Source organism: Leopardus geoffroyi, chromosome E2 (genome assembly GCF_018350155.1).
Source record: "Leopardus geoffroyi isolate Oge1 chromosome E2, O.geoffroyi_Oge1_pat1.0, whole genome shotgun sequence".
NCBI lineage: Eukaryota > Metazoa > Chordata > Mammalia > Carnivora > Felidae > Leopardus > Leopardus geoffroyi.
Window position 1 is genome coordinate 12,301,866 of NC_059335.1, and position 17,464 is coordinate 12,319,329.

Here is a 17,464-nt window from a genome sequence, read left to right on the forward strand (position 1 = left end):
GGCTTCCCATTTTGCCGCCCTAAAGCTGTTCTGTGACGCCAGTGAAACTGAGTTTTTCCCACTGACAAACAAAACGTAATTAGCAAATATTTGAAGAGTCAGAGACTTAAAAACAGTTTGTAAGAAGATCACGTGATCCTTTAATAACGAAACTGTACCTACTACTAGACGAGAGAAAACGATAGCCTTTATTTTGCAGTTTCAGACACTTTTTAGATATAAAAACGAATGAAAGACCAAAAACAAAAAATGAAGGCAAAACGTATTGTAGATTTCAACTTTTGTGAATAGCACAAATAATTAAGAACTTGGCTACTGAGGACAGCCAGACATAAGAGCAAAAAGACAAACTTCAGCATATTTGTATGATCAATTTCCCAACTGGGGCGGGGGGGGGGGGGGTTGTAAACATTCCTCAGAGAAATTTCCGAATTTGAGGATGAATACATTATTAATTAGATTTTTATGCAACAGTCACTGTAAAACTCTTGTTTGCTGATATCTATGATAGAACAGATGTTTCAAAGAAATGAGGGTGGAGAGCAGAGAGGAACACCTAAAAATATCCACATATCCACTACAATATATGTTTGCATTTCTTATTTACTGAACATGTTAGGCAGGAAAATAGGCATGAGCGACAGGAGGATGGACCTTAGATGTCCTGACAGAGACCCCCAACCAAGGACCGCCCAGGGACCACCCCATTCCGTCCACCTAGCAGTAGGTTTGCGTTACAACATCCCAGCAGAGGAAGAGTTAAGTTTGTTGCACTTGTGCAGAAAGCAGCCTGTTGTCCTTATTTAGCTTAGATCTTTAGAAATGTGAACAGAAATAATGTTGCGGTTTCCTTCCCCTGCAAGCATTTCGAATACATATTGGGAAAGGACAGGTGTAGCTAATTAGCATGTAATCCAGGCCCGTCACTCAAATGTTGAGATCCAAGGACCCTCCAAAAGAAAAAATTGATATAAGCACATAGCCTAGAGTTTCTGTGGGGCCATTCCTTCTGTTATACACCGTTTCTTGTGAAGTACTTTGTGCATGCTAGGGACTATTCCAAACACTTGAGACTCTGGGATTCTCCATTCACAACTGTCTTTTTGAGGTAAATACTATAATTTCCTCCATTTTACAGTTTAGGAGGCAGAGGCAGAGGAAGGGTAAGTACTTTGTCCACATTACTAAATTAGTAAGTGCCAGTGCCAGGTTTCAAAATTTGGCATTTGACACCCAGAGCCTGAGTGCTAACCACTGTTAGCCACATCTCGTATAACCAACACGAACAGATACTTAATTTCAATCAATTTTTTTTGGCCTCCCTGATGCCAAAGAGATAGAACATAACATGGAAATTCAGTTATCTTCACCTGCATTTCTATCCAGTGCCCTCAAGGCAAGTCACACAAACAGGAATCTTCTATGTCATTTTCCTCTTCAAACCCGTCTTCCACTCATGTCCAGCCATAGTGAATAACTTGTACTCCTACAAAAAGCCTCTTTGTATCTACTGTTCATTACATCACACCCCACTGGTCTATTCCCTTCTAGGGCTTAGTCTTCATCTACAGCTTAAATCTTCCCTGTTCCCGTAAGACTTCTTGTGGGTTTTGTCTCATACATGAATAAAAGCCGTGTGTAATAACACAGACTACCGATTTGGAATCAAGATGCCTGGGTTAAGATTCAGTTCTTCCACTTATTCTGTGAACTCTGTTCCATTTTTATTCACTTGCAAAATGGAAATAATACTATGCCTGATATGATAAACAAATTAGTAACTACACTGAAGGGCACTGGAAACTCTACCTGACTCATAACCACCCTATAAAAAGCAAATATTATCCTCAGGTGACGGGAAACATGAATAAGGGATGAGTGGTTTAGCAACTTTGCTTTAAGATCATTAAAATTAAGAGCAGGGCGCCTGAGTGGCTCAGTTGGGCATCCAACTCTTTTTTTTTTTTTTTTTTTTTGAGAGAGAGAGAGAGAGAGAGAGAGAGAGAGAGAGAGAGAGAGAGAGAATCCCAAGCAGGCTCTGCAGTAGTAGTGGGGGGCTCAAGAACTCAGCTCAAGTTTGGGGGGCTCAAACTCAAGAATTGTAAGACCATGACCTAAGTCTAAATCAAGAGTCAGACGCTTAGCCAACTGAGCCACCCAGGCACCCCAAACTCTTTATTCCAACCCAGGGCATGATCGCAGGGTCATAGGATCAAGACCCACATTGAGCTCCACGCTGATAATGGAGCCTACTTAAGATTCTCTCTCTCCCTCTGCCCCTCTCCCTGGCTTGTTCTTTCTCTAAAGTAAATAAAAAAATAAATAAAATAAAATAAAATAAAATAAAATAAAATAAAATAAAATAAAATAAAATAAAATAAAATAAATTTTTAAAAAGAACTATTTCCTATGTTTGTTTTAATGTACAGCATTGAGATTAAAAACACAGACTTGAGGCTGTAACACCTTGGGCTCGAATGGCAGTTCTGCCTCTTAAAGCGTTAAGTTTTGGGCAAACAGTGTAAACTCACAAAGAGTAAACGAAAAAGAAAAAAAATAATTTTCCTTGTCCAAAAGATGCATTTTCTCTGCCCTTTTTCTTAGAGCATTTCCATAGGAAACCCAGTGCTTTTTGGATCTTTTTTCTGACCTTTAAATACATATGTAAATCTTGTTAGAGGCTAAGTAACTTCTTACCAAGTTTCCAGAAGTGTTTTTCAAAGGTCTGGGCTTTGTCCCTTTTAAATGTAAATGTCCGGGCAAATAATCTAGTGTCCCTATCACTGTGGGAGTTTAACCAAGGTTTCTTTCTCTGCTAGCAGGGGAGATAAGATACATTTCATTATTCCCTCGGATAAGGTCAATTAACTAAGAAAATTCCCAAGAAAAATTAGCATAAATTTATCAACGAATTTGCAGCAAATGGTGTAATCAAGCCCTCTTATAGGAAGCCAAGGTATCGTTAATCCTGAGAATACGTGTACCTAGTAGTTAAACATTTAACAGTATAAAAAGCTTGTAACTGCTTGCCTGTATAAACAGGGCGAAGCTTCTTTACTTGTAATCTCTTCCCGCAAATTACCTACGATACGGTACTCTGAATATGAGTATTCAGTAATAAGCTTACTTTTCTACATCATGTAGCGAGAACTCTGTTAGTAGGAGGTTGTATTTCCAGCTACCTCTGCTGAAAAAATAAATAAAAGGCGAATAGCATTACCTGGCTCATAAGGCTGTTGAGGTCATTTCATAAATTAATTCGTATAAAAATGATGAGGGACCACTATACCAATGACACTACTTGAGAGATGAGCATAACGAGACCAAGAGAGATTAGGTAACTCGCATAGCGTTGTTCTGCTAGGAAGTGGCAGCGCTGACTGGTAGGTGAGGAAAGCCGGCTGGAGCGCCGGGAGACCCGCAGACCAGGGGACACGGAGACCTGGGCCGCCCCGACCCAGGGAAGCCAGAGGCGCTGCAGACGGGAGGCTTGGCAGAGGGGAACGCAGACCTCTTCCAACTCCACCCTCCGCTGCCTCGGGCAGCTCCGGGCTCGGAGAGCCCCCTGGGAGAGAAGACTCCTCTACTGGACAGGAAGGCGCGCACCAACCTCGCCCTCCTACCGCGAAAGCGGCTCTTTCCGACTAGAGGGAGCTCATGGACCACTTCCCAGAATTCCCTCGCCAGGCCTTCCAGAAGCGGAAGTGCTCCAGGCTACATGTAGCCCAGACTACATCTCCCAGAATGCCCGAGATAAACGATGCCCTCAGCTCCGCCTCCTAAAGCGGAAATACTTCCGGGTACCCTGAGCGGCTGGGTATTAACTCCTTTAATGCCAGAGTGAATCTTGGCGGGATTGTGTCATTTTAGGCTGCAAGGGTCTTCCACGGTGGCTCCTACAGATTCTGTTGTTGCAAGCTGATCAGCACTTTAGTCGCGTTCAAGGCGCTCGGAAGGAGGTCGGGGTAGGGCAGTGAAGAATCCCAAAAAGCTGCCCTGTAGGAGTAAAAATAAGAGGGAAATGGATTGTCTTTGGTAGAGACCGAAGACAAACTCCAAATCACCTCACTAATTGAAATTGGATTAGAGTGAAACGTTTGTTACTGTCTTCAACCACCTAGCAAAAACAAATGAAAATCTTTTCTAGAGAAAGGGAGCATCATCCTAGGCTTCAAATTATTTCTGTAATACTAAAATATATTAATAGCGGGCAAAATAGCCCTTGGAGATAAAACCATCATGAGGCATGGAAAGAAACACTTCATAAGTTTCAAATTATCAAGAATAACAGCTTTGCATGATCAAAAGCAAACTTTAAAAAGCAAAACTGACAGAATTATAGGGAGAAAAACATTCACAATTAGACTGGGAAGTTTTAACACATATTTAGGAAGAATGTAGAGTCTGGAGAGCATTTACTAAAACAGAAGAGAAGCTGAAAATTAAAATGGAAACATCCATCTCAGGAATTTAATAAACAGAAAACAAAAACTATAGTAAGTAGATAGAAGGAAATGATGAAAATAAGAAATTCATGAAATAGAAAACAAAATAGACTGAAGTTTTTGTGAAGGGCCAAAAGACGAGTCAATGAATAAACCAATAAAATTGACAACGTCCAGTAAGAGTGGCTAAGAAAAAAAAAAAAGACAGAAATGACATACTACCAATTTCAGTGATAAAAATGGAAACACCAATAAAGATATTAAGAAAACATTGTGCAGAACATTACAATGATAAATTTGAAAATACATGTCAAATGGTTATAAACTCCTAGAAAACTCCAGCTTAAAACTAAAATCAATTTCTCCTCCTGAAACCAATATTACACTATATGTCAACTAACTTGAATTTTTTTTAATGTGGAAAGATACCTAAAACAAACGTATACAACAATTACACATAATACTTAGTGATAAAATGTTGAAATTTTTATCTTTGAGAACAGGAAACAGAAGAGAATGCTAAATACCACCCCTTTCATCAAATCGGACTGGGCCTTGTATCCAGCAAACTGGTCAAATTTACTTGCCAAGTCCAATAACTTTGTTGTAAATTATTTTAGACTTCCTAAACACATAAACACGCCATTGGTAAATAATGACAATTTTGTTTCTTCTTTTTCAATCTTTACATTTCTTATCTATTTTTCTTTCATTTGTACGTTGAAAAGAACTCTTGTTCCTTTTAGCCTATTCACACTTTTTAAAAAGATTTTTGCGGGAGTATTTTATTTTCAACATTTATTTATTTTTGGGACAGAGAGAGACAGAGCATGAACGGGGGAGGGGCAGAGAGAGAGGGAGACACAGAATCGGAAACAGGCTCCAGGCTCTGAGCCATCAGCCCAGAGCCCGACGCGGGGCTCGAACTCACGGACCGCGAGATCGTGACCTGGCTGAAGTCGGACGCTTAACCGACTGCGCCACCCAGGCGCCCCGCGGGAGTATTTTAAAGCAAATTGCAGAACCTTTTTTCAGTAAAATTAAATTGAAATCCTGGACACATGTGATAAAATAATTTTGTATTTATTCCTTTCTTTTCCCCATCGAACACTTTCATTTGCTCCTCTGACCCATAGGATATTATTTCTTTTTTTTTTTTTTAATTTTTTTTTCAACGTTTATTTATTTTTGGGACAGAGAGAGACAGAGCATGAACGGGGGAGGGGCAGAGAGAGAGGGAGACACAGAATCGGAAACAGGCTCCAGGCTCTGAGCCACCAGCCCAGAGCCCGACGCGGGGCTCGAACTCACAGACCGCGAGATCGTGACCTGGCTGAAGTCGGACGCTTAACCGACTGCGCCACCTAGGCGCCCCATGACCCATAGGATATTATTTCATCTGAAGTACAGTTGATTCGAACAACACAGGTTTGAACTGTGCAGGTAGACTTATATGTGGATTCTTTTTCAATAAATACAGTACAGTACTATAAATGTATTTTCTCTTATGATTTTCTTTAAAAATTTTTTTTAATTTTATTTTTAATGAGACAGAGACAGCAGGAGAGGGGGAGAGGGAGAGAAAAAGGGGGACAGAAAATCCCAAGCAGGCTCCTTGCTTCCAGGACAGAGCCTGACTTGGGGTTCGAATTCACGAAACCACGAGATCATGATCTGAGCCAAAACCAAGAGTCAGACACTTAAAGACTGAGCCACCCAGGAACGCTTCTCTTATGATTTTCTTAATAACATTTTTTTCTCTAGCTTACTTGAAAATACAGTGCAACATTCAAAATACATGTAACAACATATTTGTGGGGAATAAGTTTAGGAATCCCCTGGGCTTACACCAATGGGTTAACAAGGCATAAAGAATTACAAAGCGATAGGATGCTCACACCCGAGTTTGGGTAAACAAGATTAGCAACCCAGAATAGGGAGGTGCAAAGGCACCAAGAATAGGGAGATGCAAAGGCACCCCAGAATAGAGAGGGGTGCAAAGGCCCCCAATACAAAGTTATATGAGGTAAGCAAGATTAGGCATTCAGGGCGAAAACGCCCCCCAATTTAGTGTTATAGCATAAAGCTGCTTTCGCAGGAGGGAAGGAACAAATTAGGTAAACAGGTAAATTGAGTTATAGACCACTGTGCTGCGGGTGAAGTTGCCCAGAGCGGAGATGATTAACAAAAGAAAAGGTGCCTTGTTAACCCTGAGGTTATTTCCCCTATCTGTCTTATCCCCTAGGCTAGCTAAGATAAACATATACAGCACCTCCTGTCTGCCGTTAACAACCATCTGCCCATCTTCCCGGCACCAGGATTTTGTTTTATATTGACCCAAGCCTCAAACACTGTGTATCTTCAAAACCCCCTTTTCCCCTCATGCCCATGAGCTAATGTTCACCGATTCAATGTCTCTTTGTGCACACCCATCGTGTTTGTAAAGCTTTTGATCTTAATAAATATGGGGCAAGGACACTTATTCGGGGCTCTTGTCTTTTCCTGGACATTAACCATCTCTCACTTTTTATCCTGCATCCTTCTCTCTTGCTAGACGAGAGAGAACTTTAGACCCAGAGTCTATGACAGATATTAATTGTTTATTGGTAATGCTTTGGTCAATAGTAGGCTATTAAGTTTGGGGGGAGTCAAAAGTTATACACAGATTTTTTTACTGGGTGGGTTAGTGTCCCTAACCCCTGTGTTGTTCAAGGGTCAGCTGTATTTCTTTTTGTGTGTCTTCTTATGCAGAATATGTGTGGTGCATTTTTGTGTGAACATATTTTTAATTTACGTAAGTAGTATTGATGAGGGAGCCAAAGGCAAGCTGAGGGTAAAGCTAACACCATGCAACTCTCCCCTCTCCCCCGAGGTGGGATATGTGTAACATTTCTCAGGTACCCCTAGCTGCCCAAGAACAAAGGAAAGGGAAAAACAAATGGTTAAATGATGGAGATCACAATCATGCAGGGCATGAATCTCCATCAGTTTGCAACTGTCTTAATGATTTATAAGAAAAAAGGAAATCTCCAGAAACCTATAGACTCAGTTTCCTGGAGCCCCAACGTCACTCTCCCCTCCATAGTGATGTGGGTAACGAAGGCAAGAAGAAAATGTACACAAAATTAAATTTGTTTATAACCTGCAGCCCATTGACAAATACTTGAGATAGGCAGAGTAAAACATTCCTCCAAGAAACTCCCATCTTTCTTAATGTTAATGCCTTACTAGAGGGAAAAATAACTTTGGCTCAACCATAGCAAGATCTCCAGTATCTTGTGAGTCTTCTTTAGCATATGAAGGTCCTTTTGGGAAATTCCCCTTGCCTTTACCCACCCCCTCAACTCCCAGGTATACAATCAGTCACTCCTCACAACCCCAGTGCAGCTCTTTCTACCCACTGATCATGTCCCCTTTATTTAGTAAAATCATCTTTTTGCACCAAAGACATCTCAAGAATTCTTTCTTGGTCGTTGGCTCTGGACCCCATCATCACTCCAAAAACACATCAGTATTGTGTTATAAAACTTAATTGATTTTTTTAACTTTCTTCATTCAGTATTATATCTTTAAGATTTGTCCATGTTTTTAGCATACATCTAATTTATTTTATAAAATTCACACACAACATCTTATCTATTTACTCTTCCATGAAAGATACCCAGTTTTCCATTGGCAATAATGATGTGATATGTCTCCATACTCCTATACAAATGTATGAGAATTTACTTAGGACACATATCTAAGGAGTGCATTTGTTGGTTCACAGCATATTCATATACTTATATTTATTAATAATAGCTAGTTTAATCTTTTTTATTTTCAAGAGAGAGAGGGAAAGAGCATGTGTGAAGGAGAGAGGGAGGAAGAGAGAAAAAGAGGGAGAGGGAAAGAGAGAGAGAGAGAGAGAGAGAGAGAGAGAGAGAGAGAATCTTAACCAGGCTCCATGACCAGTGCAGAGCCCAACATGAGGCTCCAAACAGGGCTCAGTGTGGGGCTCGATCCAACCCAACCACCCTGGGATCATTACCTGAGCTGAAATCAAGAGTTGGATGCTCAACCAATGAAGCCACAGAGGCGCCCTGCTAATTTAACCTTTTGAGAAAGTGCTGGACTGATTTTCCAAAGCCTTTGCACATTCCAAAACATCTCCACTCACAGCATATGGCAGTTTCAATTTATCCACCTCCAATCATTTTATTATCAAGTTTTGTTTTGTTTTGTATTGTATGTAGCCAATCTGGTGAATGTGGAGTGCTGTCTCATTATGGTTTTGATTTACATTTTCCTAATGTTGACCATCTTTTCATGTGCTCACCAGCCATTTGTGTATCTTCTTTGGAAGAATGTCTATTCCCAAATGCTTTGGCACATGGTTTAATTGGGCCATCTGTCTTTTTATTGATGATGTGGGCTATTTGTCTTTTATTACCAAATTGTAAATGATCTTTATATATTCATTCTAGTTATAACTTCATTATAAGAGATTCAACTTCATATATGATATGAAAACAAATATTTTTTTCTCCCATTCTGTGGATGTCTTTTCACTTTCCTGGTGGTATTTTTTGAGACACAAAAGTTTCTAATTTTGATGATGTCCTATAGATCTTTTATTGTTGTTCCTTGTGCCTCCATGTCATATCAAGAAACCACTGACTAATGCTAAAAGTTTTATAATGTTTGGTTCTTACACTTAGGTCCTTGATCCATTTTGAGATGGTTTTTGAAAATTGTGTGTGGTACGGGGTGCAACTTCATCTGCGTGTGCATATCCATTGTCTCAGCGCCATTTGTTGAAGAGACTGTTCTTTTGCCACTGTTAAGATTTATAACTCCCATGTCCTGGAGGGTACATGGTATGCCAAAGGACCACAGAGCGAGATCTGAGAGAAAGAGCAAGCTGAGACCTGGGGCTCTGCGTTTAATTGGGTCCAAGGGTGGGTGTCTGGGGTTTCACAAAATATACCCTAACTGGATTTTTAAAATTCATTTATTGTGTCCTACATTGGATAAACAACCTTAATGATGAAGAAATCAATTTAACAAACTTTGTCTTAATTTCTGTGCTTTTGAAACTCCCAAGTTTCAAATTTTTAAAATTAACTTTATAATTTATCCTTTATATTTAGGGCCTTTAATCCTTTTGGAGTCTACCGATGCATGTGTTATTAGGTGAGGAACCACTTTGTTTTTCTGCATATACAAAATAAATGCTTAAAAACGAGTAGTGCTATTAATGGATAGAAAATTCCATAATTTAAAATACGCTAAACTAGTATAGTGATCTACAATATCAGTGCAAACCCAATAGAAATGCTGGCTTTATGGGATACCTGGGGGTCTCAGTCAATTGAGCATCCAACTTTTGAGTTTTGTTCAGGTCATGATCCCAGGGTTGTAGAATTGAGCCCCATGTCAAGTTCTGCACTGAGCATGGAGCCTGATTAGATTCTCTTTCTCTCTTCCTCTGCCCCTCTCTTCCACTTGCACTTTGTCTCTCTCAAAAAAAGAAATACTGGGGTGCCTGGGTGGCTCAGTCGGTTAAGCGTCTGACTTCAGCTCAGGTCATGATCTCACGGTCTGTGAGTTAGAGCCCCGCGTCGGGCTCTGTGCTGATGGCTCAGAGCCTGGAGCCTGCTTCAGATTCTGTGTCTCCCTCTCTCTCTGCCCCTCCCCTGCTCATGCTCTGTCTCTGTCTCAAAAATTAAAAAATTTTTAAAAAAACATAAAAAAAAAAAAGAAATTTTTTTCCTGGAAATTGATGCAGTAGTTATAAACATTTTGTAAAGAAGCAAAGGGCTAAAAATAGTTAAGATAATGTTAAGACAACAAAATGGAAGCCTTTATCAGATATTAAATAATATTATACAGCTACAGTATCTGAGACAGCGTGGTGTTTGCTTAAAGATGGCCAGATAAAAAAGGGAGGAGAATAGAGACCAGATCAAAGCAGACACTTTCATCTGATTCATGAAAAGGAGACATTGCAATAGAGGGAGAGAGAAGTATTTTTATGTATGTCCTCCATCAATCGGACATCCATATGGAAAAGTATATTTACTTCTACTTCACAGAATCTACAAATATAACTTTCATAAGGACTGTAGATCTAATTTTGAGAAGTAAAATAATGAAGCTTTTAAGAATAAAACCTTAAAAATTTTTTTATGTTTATTTTTGGGAGCAAGAGAGACAGAGCTCAAGCAGGGGAGGGGCAGAGAGAGAGGGAGACACAGAATCCAAAGCAGGCTCCAGGCTCCGAGCTGTCAGAACAGAGCCCAAAGCAGGGCTCAAACCCACGGACCACGAGACCATGACCTGGGCCGAAGTCAGACGCTTAACCGACTGAGCCAGCCAGGTGCTCCTTAAGAATAAAACCTAAGAGAGAATGTTCGTTACCTTAGAATAGGGCAATAAAATTCTTAAACAAGTCCAAAAGCAAACTACTAAGTGTTGACAAGGATATGGAGCAACCATAACTCTATCACTTTGCATGTGAGAGTGTACATTAGTTCAGTGACTTGGAAAATGTTTGGCAGTGTCTGCTAGAATTAAATATATGCATCACCCATGACATGCAATTCCACTTCCAGCAAGCAGAAAAATAAACACACTACACACACATCCCAAAATATACGCAAGATTTGGCCCCTAGGATGTAGTTTGCCTACCTCTGCTCTACAGTAAACACGTAAACGATTGCTTATAAACAGCAACATGGTTCAAGCTCACAAACACAATGTTGAGCAAAACAAGCGGGGCACAAAAGAATATATACAACGTAATCCCATTTATGTAAAGATAAACAAAAGGAAAAGTAGTCAATAGTAATAGAAGTTAGGGAAGGGCACTTGAGGCGGGTGGGTAGTAACTGAAAAGGAGCAGCAGAAATGGTTTGTTGTGTCTGTTAGAGCCTACTGATGGTAATGGTCTTGGTTATGGATGCCTGAAGTACTGGCCCAGACTCTATTACTTGTATAGAGCCCCACAGACATTTCCCCAACTGGGGCCAATGTTGTGGCTGGACCAGCCCTTATTGGTTATTATGATCACAGGACACACTTCAGCAAAAAACCAGGAGTAAGATTTATAACTCCCATGTCCCGGAGGGTACATGGTATGCCAAAGGACCACACAGAGAGATCAGAGAGAAAGAGCAAGCTGAGACCTGGGGCTCTACGTTTAATTGGGTCCAAGGGTGGGTGTCTGGGGTTTCACAAGAGTTCACTTAATTATTTGAAACATACAAGTGGGATTAGAGGATGGGAGAGTAGAGACAGGGTCACCCAGGGTTTCTGAAAGGGAAGTTCATGAATGTGGGTGGCCTAGTTCCTTATCTGGTTGTTTTGCTAGAAACTGCCATATAGCTGGCAATATGTTTATCCAAAATGAGTAAGCGGATGCCTCAAAATTTTTAAGCAGATGCCTCAGGAATCAATAGGCTAATGTCAGGCACTTACACTGCAGGGTTCAATATCAGCCAGGGTTCAATCAGAAAAGTTGTGTCATTATGATTTTAGAGATAAGTGTATTTTAAAAAAGTAATTAGATTTGGGGCACTTGGGTGGCTCAGTCGGTTAAGCGTCTGACTTCAGCTCAGGTCATGATCTCGCATTTCATAAGTTCAAGCCCCACATCGGGCTCTGTGCTGACAGCTCAAGCCTGGAGCCTGCTTCGGATTCTGTGTCTCCCTCTCTCTCTGTCTCAAAAAGAAATAAACATTAAAAAAAAATAGGAATTAGACTTTACACAAATGTGGGAGGAGAAATCAGAGTTTAGGAATTCTGAGAAGCCCAGCTCATCCAGCTTCTGAAGCAGAATTGTTAATGGGGAACATCGTGTAAGATCTGTGAATCCTGTGAACATTAATTTTGCTACAATTCTTTTTTCTTTTTGTAAAATTCTTTGCCTGGTCACAAGCAATGGTGGATGGAATATCATGAGAGAGAATAAAGCATTTTGTGAGGTCCACAGATGGTGTTTCTGGCAGAAGCACTGGACCGGGAAAGGCAGTTCCATATCTAAAAGCAACTTTTCTCCAGTGAAAACAAAATGCTGTCCCTTCCATGATGGAAGTGGTCTTGTGTAATCAAATTCCTAGCAGGGGCCTGGGTAGTTCTCTTTGGAGAACAGCACCAAAATTTTCCCTTCTCATTCAGCTGATCATAGACACCTCCTCATGAAGCCACAGGCATGGGTTGAAAGATGGGACTCACAGTAGCAAGAATTGGAGCTATGGAAATCTGAGTCACTCGTTCATGCAACTTACTTGTGACTTCTGTTTAGACCCAACCTCATATGGATCACTTCAACATCAGCACCAGTATAGCTGCTGGTATACTCAAATTTATGACTTCATCACATGGTAATTTTCTGGCTTATGGCCAGATAGTTTCAATTAGAGATTGAAAAACCCAGAAGTTGCTTTCTCAGGATTAATGCTATCAGCAGAGAATGGCATAATTTTGTTCCCAAATCCTAAATACGTATGCTGTAAGCTCCATGCAGTGACCCTACCTGTCAGACACTTCATACTTCATCAGATATATATCAGGGGTCACAAAATTATTTCAGTCAAGAACCAGATAGTAAATATTTTAGGCTTTGCAGACCACACAGATCTCTGTCACAACTACTCAACTCTGCCATCTTAGCATGAAAGCACTGTGGACAATATGTATAGAGTCGTCATGGCTATGTTTCAACAAAGTTTTATTTACAAAAAACAAGTGGCAGCCAGATTTGACCCATGGATTGTAGTTGGCCAATCCTTGGAACTAAACTATGAAGACTGGAAAGTTGGTGTAGCCCTGAGCTGGAGCTATAAAAGTGTATTGATGGCCCTACCAGATGAAACTCAACTTCTTTGAACATTTACTAACATTCAAACAGGTATAGGAACAGGTATAGGGAAAAAAAAAGAAAAAGAAAGCATGTTGGTGTAATGGCTGCATATCAGGTGTCAGCAGATGATTGACGTGCTCCAGCAATAAAACCTCATCTGACGCTACAAGTGATGTCAAGTCCTAATTAAATTTACAATAATCCCAGGTCATTCCCCCAAGATCCACCTGTCTTTTTTCACAGGTCAAATAAGTAAGTTAGGGGCGCCTGGGTGGCTCAGTCAGTTGAGCATCCGACTTCAGCTCAGGTCATGATCTCACAGTTCGTGGGCTCAAACCTTGCATCAGGCTCTGTGCTGACAGCCCAGAGCCTGGAGCCTGCTTTGGATTCTCTGTCTCCCTCTCTGTCCCTCCCTGACTCACACTGTCTCTGTCTCTCCCAAAAATAAACATTAAAAAAAATTTTTTTTAAGGAGTAAACTAGAGGGATATGATAGAACAACAGGACTCCTATCTATGACTTTCAAGATACTGCTGTGGCACTAATCTCTAGAATCCCTTGAATAATATGGCATTTCTTTTTTCTATTTTGGTACATACAAGGCAGTTACAGTGTTTATTTGTCCTTTCTTACCAAAATAGGCTTTGTCTCATGGGTGAGGGAACCAATGTGAGAATTCTGCCAGTGGTTGGGTATTTCTATTGCAATTTGGCATTCTGGAACTTGGGAAATAACCATACAATGGGTTCCACCACATATGGACCTGAGCAAAAGTTAGGTTATTATTTGTTGTTTATAAGCCCCAACTACTAACTGGTGGGCACAATGCATTTGAGGTTCCAGGAATCAATGTCATGTCTACTGTCCAGTAATCCCTCCGTATTCTACTTATTTCCACTTATCTAATGCAAAACTTCCATAAATATGGCTGCAGGTCACTTTGAAGAAGTCTAGAACAATTTATGGTATATACTTTTGGCAGTATATCAGATGCTTTCCTCAAGGGAACCTGGCCTGTTCTTTAAGATGCTCTGGAAATGGGAATGGACTCACTCACCAAGACTGCCAATGCTCCCCCCACCAATGAACTTCTTAAATCTCTGGCAAAGGCAGTGTTCTTTAAACCCTCCCAGGGCACATAGAGGGTTACGTTGAGCGGGTCTTACATGACAAATTCACTTCAGCAGTCTGACATTCCCATGTCTTTGTATACCTTCTACAGCAGTTCTTAGCTGGGGACAATTTTGTCCCCCACCCTGGGGCATTTGGCAGTGTCCTGAGACATTTCTTATTATTACAGCTGTTGGGGCGGGGGGGGGGTGCAACTGGCATGTAGTGGGTAGAGGCCAGAGATGCTGCTGCAGAGATGCTACAATGCACAGGACAGGCCCCAACACCAAAGAGCTACCCAGTCCAAAATGTCAGTTGTGTCAAGGTTGAGAAAATATTTTACAACATACTTATAAAGTTCTAGCATTTTGACTTTAGTGTATATAGGATAACTTTAGGTTCAGGTTTTAGTCATTTTACTGAACAAACTGTTGAAGGCATTCACAGATGCTCAGTCTGAAATTGATGTTCAGTACACTCATATCAACAAATCCACCCTACTCCAATATTATATTACTTCCACCTGATTCCATACCCTTAAGACCCACAACCATATAGATTTCTCAGGTTTCTATTGATACAAATTATATAAAAATATTTTGGCAAGGTATAGTGTCTCCTCATGGTTATACTTTATACCTGATGGCTCCCTCCACTCCCACTACTTTCCCCTTCCCTGCAAGGATTTAGTTGATTAACAGGTCTAGAAAAATGAGAGGCAGTAGAGAAAAGTCTTAAGGATCTAGTTTCCTGCAAGGAACCCATCTTGGGGGAGATCATAACAGGTTCTTCAGGCAAGAAAAAACTACATCAGAAGAGAGAAAAAGGCTTCCTTCTAATGGCAAAGGAGGCTCACCTAAGTTTAGAGATCAAAGGCCTCCGTTTTGTTGGAATCTACCCATATATTTCTTCCTCAATTTTTCAGGATTCTAGTCCTTCCCTTTGATACTCTGTACCATAAGAGAATCTATAAGTTTGTGAATCGATGTGTTATCATTCAGCTGCTTACTGAATTTGACTTTGGGCCTCCTTTTTGTTAGAAAAGAAAAGAAAAGAAAAGAAAAGAAAAGAAAAGAAAAGAAAAGAAAAGAAAAGAAAAGAAAAGAAAAGAAAGAGAAAGAAAGAAAGAAAGAAAGAAAGAAAGAAAGAGAGAGAGAGAGAGAGAAAGAGAGAAAGAAAGAAAGAAAGAAAGAAAGAAAGAAAGAAAGAAAGAAAGAAAGAAAGAAAGAAGCAAGCCAACTCTTTACAACAAGCCCTCAAAGTATTAATATGTAGCCAACTTCAAATCTAAGATAGGAAAATCCTCCAGAGGCCATGAGTGTGGGCCCATGGTGTCAAGTGGGAGTTGAAACCGAATGGCCTACAAAAGCCAGTGGAACCGGATACACAGCTAGAGGTTTAATCTTTATGTAGATGGGAGTCAAGGTCAGAGGAGCCAGGCACACTGGGAGAGAGTAGTGAACTACCCAGTATTACAAAGGAAATTCTCTTTCACTGACTGTGAAGAAACAGGTAGTCCCCACTGCTACCAGCATCTCTGGACCAACCCAAAAGAACAAGATCAACCAGAAGGGCAGATACAAGAATCAAAAGGAAACCATTCTGAAATCCTGACTGAACCAGGTTTAAGTTCTGTTCTACTTGTAGTCTTTCCAGTTATGGGAGACAAATGTCTTTGGTTTAACACAGGGATTAACAGGCATTTTCTGTATAGGGCCAGAAAGTTCAGTATTTTAGGTTTTGTGGCCAGTGTTTGTCACAACTACTAAAGTGTCACTACAATGAGAAAACAAGTCACAGATGATATATAAATGGGCATTGCTATGTTCCAATAAAGCTTTCAATACCTTGCCAAACTTTGGTTTAACCCATTAAACTACAAATTACCTTGAAATGACAGGCTATCCTGGTATCCATTAAACAAAACAAAACATGCAAGGCCTAGGATTTCTCATATCTAACGCAATTTGAGGTAGCATGGACTTCACATAGCATGTGAAGGTGTGGTCCAAGAAATCAACTTGGAAACCCTTCACATTATATATACATATATATATATATATATATATATATGTATGTATATATACATATGTGTGTGTATATGTGTGTGTGTGTGTGTGTGTATATAAAATCTCCATTGCTGAGCAAAGCCCTTTAACCAAATAAGCATTAAATATCAGTAAAATGACTAAGTAGAAACGATATTCAAACCTGCTCACACAGCTTGCTTCCATCATGCTAGATGCTCCCCTATGCACATCTTTTCCTTAGGAAATCTTTGTTAAATTTTACCTCAAAACAGATGTACTTTCGTTCTCCATCTTCAAGATTTGCCCAGTTACTCTGTAAACAAGTTTTTCATCATCCCTTTTCTCCCACAGCTCAAGGTTCTCTGTTTCATGGTGTCTGGAAAGAGGCAGCTACCACCCTAATCAGAGCAAGCCAGTACTGTGGGATTCCATTCACCCAGTAGGGAAGTCTGACAAGAAGCAGGGGATGTACAAATCTCCACTGTTGGAATTACACTAGAATCTTCTAAGTCAATGGATTTATGCCTAAGCTTCAAATATATTAATTACAAATACACAGTTACGCTCACTGTATGTATCTGTACCTTTGAATGACTACAGAATTTTTTTTTTCTTTTTACAACTGATTTCCAGGGTTCTATTCCATAATTTTGGCCTTACATGCCACATGATGATATGATTTTACCGTAAGAGATATGTTCTTAGAAATTTTTAAAATTGTTTTACATAGCTTACTCTGCTGCTGTAAAATAATAGTATTTTACTATAAAACTGATGCTCAACGAAAATTCTGAGTTAAATACTATAAAATCTCTGAGAATCTTCCTTGCCACTATTTACGTAACATAAATATCCCTTCACATGACTGGATGCATTATTAACACATTCATAGACACACACACATTTGATTAAGGTACTTGATGTCCCTAAACTGCCTTAAACTGTTACATTCTTGTCTTGGCTTTAAGCTTTAGCCATCATTTTAATGAATGTTATTGTATATCAAAACATATTTATATAAATCCCTACTGA